This window comes from Jaculus jaculus, chromosome 1 (assembly GCF_020740685.1).
Source record: "Jaculus jaculus isolate mJacJac1 chromosome 1, mJacJac1.mat.Y.cur, whole genome shotgun sequence".
Lineage (NCBI taxonomy): Eukaryota > Metazoa > Chordata > Mammalia > Rodentia > Dipodidae > Jaculus > Jaculus jaculus.
The window spans coordinates 295148687-295154264 of NC_059102.1; positions in this window are offsets into that span (position 1 = coordinate 295148687).

Consider the following 5578-nt stretch of genomic DNA (forward strand, 5'->3'; position numbering starts at 1 on the left):
TCATATCCCCTCCCCCTCTCAATCAGTCTCTCTTTTATTTTGATGTCATCATCTTTTCCTCCTATTATGATGGTCTTGTGTAGGTAGTGTCAGGCACTGCGAGGTCATGGATATCCAGGCCATTTTGTGTCTGGAGGAGCAAGTTGTAAGAAGTCCTACCCTTCCTTTGGCTCTTACATTCTTTCTTCCGCCATGGACCCTGAACCTTGGAAGATGTGATAGAGATATTTCAGTGCTGAGCACTCCTCTGTCACTTCTTCTTAGCACCATGGTGCCTTCTGAGTCATCCCAAGGTCACTGCCAGAAGATGGCCCAATTTTATCTCGTTTATTTATTTATTTTTTTAAACAAAGCATGTTGTGATGATTAACCCTATACATGGGAGAGCTGGGGAGACAGCTCAGTGGGTAAAACACTTGCCGTGTAACTCTGAGGGCCAGAGTTTGGATCCTCAGCTTCCATGTGTGGTGGTTTGATCCAGGTGTCCCCCATAACTTTAGGTGTTCCGGATGCTAGGTTCCCCAGCTGATGGCAATTGGAAATTAAGCCTCCTGCAAGCAGTGTATTGTTGGGGGTGGGCTTATGCGTGCTATAGGCATTTTCCCCATGTTGGGCACACCCTCCTGTTGCTATGGTCCACCTTATGTTGGGGTGATGTCCACCCTCTGCTCATGCCATCGTTTTCCCTGCCATCATGGAGCTTCCCCTCAAGCCTGTGAGCCAAAATAAACCTCTTTTCCCCATAAGCTCTTGGTTGGGTCATTTCTACCAGCAATGCGAATCTGATTGTAACACCATGTAAAAGCTGGAAGATGAGGACTGACCTGAAAGGTCTCCTCTCCACTTGCACTCCTGCATGTGCGTGCATGTACGTCTGTGCTCTCTCTCTCTCTCTCTCTCTCACACACACACACAAACACCAAATACATAAATTTAAAATATTATGCATTATGAAATAAAGACTATTTTATTTTTTTTTAATTTTTAAAAAATATATTTTATTTATTAATTTGAGAGAGAGAAAGAGGGGGAGAGAGAGAGAATGGGCGCGCCAGGGCCTCCAGCCACTGCAAACGAGCTCCAGACGCGTGCGCCCCCTTGTGCATCTGGCTAACGTGGGTCTTGGGGAACCGAGCCTTGAACCAGGGTCCTTAGGCTTCACAGGCAAGCACTTAACCGCTCAACCATCTCTCCAGCCCGAAATAAAGACTTTTAAGAGAGGCCCCTAACACCATACAGGTTATTGCCGGTGCTCAGACTAGATAGTAAGCCCTTATTGCTTAAGACACAATATGCTTCGGGCGCAGGGCACTGAGAAATCAAGCTAGGACTGAGCTAGAATCCTCCTCCTAGCTGGCTGCCACAGCGCCAGGACGTGCTGTGTGGTCTGCCGGTGGAGAAACACCATTAACAGTTTTATTCAGCAGCGGACCCTGTGAGCCTCACAACTGAGCAGCCAGACAAGACGTGTCCACTGGGGTAATGGTGACGTGACTATTATGAGGGTAACCACCTGTTCCCTGATTGGATTTGGGGCCTGATCCGTGGGAGTGCATTCATGCGCGGTACTGGACATCTAGTCCAAGGCCTGTTACTAGGAAGGCCCTAGGGGAGAAGGTAGAAGTGGGGTTTGTCTAAATGGAGATGTTGTGCCCATCCAATTCCCCTGTAGGAATTTATGTTTATGTCCATAGATTAGTGCTGCTCTCAGCACTGGCCAGAGAAGCTGCTTTCTGCAGATGGCAGTGATTACTGGAGAGATTCAAAACTTGCCAAATGCTGAGAATAAGTGACTGTGGAGTGCTCAGCACTAAATGAGACATTTCTTTCACACCCCCCCCAAAGGTCAGGGAAATTGCAGAAGAGGGAGAGGAAAGAATGTAAAAGGCAGAAGACGAGAGGAGTGCTTCGGAACACTGTCACCTGGACATGCTGCGGCCATTGCATTCATGGCTTCACAGAGCTGGAGTTACCTGCACAAGACCCGCACACACTGGGCCCATCGTCATGTCGTCATGGATGATGTGGGAGGGGAAAAAAGGGAGAGGAACTAGTGGGAAAAAAGAAGGGGAGCAGTTGAAAAGGAATTGGAAAGGAGGACAAAATATGGTAATGGGGAGACTGGAAAGATGGCTCAGCAGTGAAGGCACTTGTCTGAAAAGCCCAGTGACTCAGGTTTTTATCCCCTAGTACTCACATAAAGCCAGAGGCACAGAGGGGCACATGCATCTCACACTCGTTTTGCAGCAGCTGGAGGCTCTGGCACCCCTATTCTCTCTCCTTCTGTCTCTCTCTGCTTTCAACTAAATAAATAAATAAAAAGCTTTTTTAAAAAGATGATAATGGGAAGGGATTATGCTCAAAATACATTATGTAAACCAGGCGTGGTGGTGCATGCCTTTAATCCCAGCACTTGGGAGGCAGAGGTAGGAGGATCGTCATGAGTTCAAGGCCACCCTGGGACCATAGAGTGAATTTCAGGTCAGCCTGAGCTAGAGTGAGACCCTACCACGAAAAATCAAACCAAACCAAACAAAAAAAAGCACTATGTATGTACAAAAATTGTCAATTAAAAAAGACCTTTATAAAAGAGGATTATGAAAGCTAGAAAAAAGCCTTCCTTCCTTTATTATTACTATTATTATTATTTATTTATTTGAGAGATAGAGAGTGAGAGGGAGAGAATGGTTACACGAGGGTCTCCTCCAGCCACTGTAAATGTACTCCAGACACATGTACCACATTGTGCACCTGTCTTTATGTGGAATCTGGGGAATCAAACCTGGGTCCTTTGGCCTTAATCGCTAAGCCATTTCACCAGCCTCTTCCTTTCTTTTTGTTATTTATTTTATGTGTATGTCTGTGTGTATGTGTGCGTGTGTGAGGACACACATGTGCCAGCGTACATGTGTGGGGAGGTCAGAGGACAACTTTCAGGTCAGTCCTTGTCTTTCTGCTTCATTTGAGGCAGTCTCTCTCTCTTTCTCTCTCTGGATCTCACTTTGTTCTTGTTCTTTGCTAGCCTCACCATGAGCTTCCAGGGACATTCTCCTGTCTCCAACTCCTATCTCATCATCAGCACACTGGGATTATGGAAGCCTGCTAAGGCTTCCAGCTTTTTATTTGGGTTCTGGGGATCAAACTCAGACATGCGTACTTCAGTGGTGGGTGCATTACGCACTAAGTCATCTCTCTAGCCCTTGTTATTTTTTTGGCTTTGTATGCGTATGTGCACTCTTGTGTGTGTGGGCACGTGTGTACAGGTGGTCCAATGCTTGTAGAGGCCACAGGTCAGCATTGTGTGTCTGCCTCAGTTGAGAGAGAGAGAGAGAGAGAGAGAACTTTTGGTTAGAGAAGCTTCTCTTTTCAGATGGCAGTGACCTTGGGATGACTCAGAAGGCACCATGGTGCTAAGAAGAAGTGACAGAGGAGTGCTCAGCACTGAAACATCTCTATCACATTTTCCAAGGCTCAGGGTCCATGGAGGAAGAGGTGGCAGAAAGAATCTAAGAGCCAAAGCAAGGGTAGGACTCCTTACAATGTGCTCCTCCACACACAAAATGACCTGGAGACCCATGACCTCACAGTGCCTGACACTACCTACACAAGACCATCATAATAGGAGGAAAAGATAATGGCATCAAAATAAAAGAGAGACTGATTGACAGGGGGAGGGGATATGATGGAGAGTTGAGTTTCAAAGGGGGAGGGAGAGAATATTGTTTACAATCATGGAAATTGTTAATAAAGAAAGAGAGAAAGAGAGTGAGAGAGAGAGAGAATAGACATGCCAGGGCCTCTAGCCACTGCAAACGAACTCCAGATGCATGTACCACTTTGTGCATCTGGCTTACATGGGTTCTGGGGAATCCAACTTGGGTCCTTTGGCTTTGCAGACAAATGCCTTAACTGCTGAGTCATCTCTCCAGCCCTCCGCCTTACTTTTTGAGACAGTATCTCTTGCTGAACCCAGAGCTCACTAATTCAGCGAGACGAGGTAGTCAGTGAACTCCAGGGATCGTCCTGTCTTCACTTCTCCAGCACTAGAATTACATGTATGTGACACCATGCCTGGCATTTTATGTATGTGTTGGTAATTAGAATTCATGTCCTCATGTCTGCATAGCAAGTACTTTACTCACTGAGCCACCTCTCCAGCCTTTCTTTCCCCCTCCCCCGTTTTTTAAAAATTTTATTTCAGAGACAGAGAGACAGGGCCTCAGCCACTGAAATCGAACTCCAGATGCTTGTACCACCTAGTGGGCATGTGCGGCCTTGTACTTGCCTCACCTTTGTGCATCTGGCTAACATGGGATCTGGAGAGTAGAACATGGGTTCTTAGGCTTCACAGGCAAGTGCCTTAACCACTAAGCCATCTCTCCAGCCCTTTGTTGTTATTTTTGACACAGGGTCTCACTCTGTAATGCAGGATAATCCTACTCCAGTGTCCTGAGTGCTGGAATTTCACTGTGACCCACCACATCAGCTGAAAACAGTATTCCTGTTTTCTGTTCCTTCTAAGATTTTCCTCATAATTCTTCTGGGGTTCCAGATCCTGTGTTGCTTAATACATGCTCATTACCTAGCCCTTTGGATTGTTATGCACGCTCCATCAATTTTCTCCTTTTTAGTTCACTTAGACGACGCTTCTGGGTTACCGTGGTATCGTGACCACCATTTTGTCAGTGAGGCACCCTCAGGGCTCTATTGCTGGTCTTCATTGAGGCATGACTGACCCAGTAAATACTGCCAGTGTACCTGAAAGTGTTGCCTCATTGCCTTATAGAGATGTTTCTAATGCCTCTGAAGCACCATGGTGTTGCCCACATTTATACTATTGTTGGCATTTTTCTTTCCAAATGTCCATTATGTTGGTTGTTACTTTCTCCAACTATTGAATTGATTGTGTTCCCCTTTGGGGTTTGCCTTCACACACACACACACACACACACACACACACACGTCCTTGTTTGGGTCTTTTTTCCTTCGTGTGTGTATGCACATGTTCATGCATACATGCACTTATGTGGCCATGCATGTATCATTCATCTAAGGCTTTTATATATGTATATATAATTTGGAGGTAGGCTTACTCACTCATTGGCCTGGAGCTTGTCAATTAGCCCCAGGGACCCAACTGTCTCTGCCTTCCCAGGACTGAGATCCCAAGCGTGCACCACCACATTCCCTGGCATTTTAAAGTGTGTTCTGGGGATCCAACTCAGGTTCCCATGCTTGCAAGGTGACCACTTCACTGATTGAGCTATCTTCGCAGGTCTCTAGGGGTCTTTCTTATGTGTCCAAACTCTCCCTGAATTTCTTTATTTTTTATTTTTATTATATTTTTTTGTTTTTCGAGGTAGGGTCTCACTGTAGCTCAGTCTGACCTGGAATTCACTATGTAGTTTCAGGGTGGCCTTGAATTCCTGGTGATCCTCCTACTTCTGACTCCTAAATGCTGGCATTAAAGGTGTGTGCCACCACGCCTGGTTCCACTTTGAAATTTTTAAAATTTCTATTTATTTATTTGCAAGGAGACAGAGAGAGAGCATAGAGACAGAGAGAATGGGTGCACCAG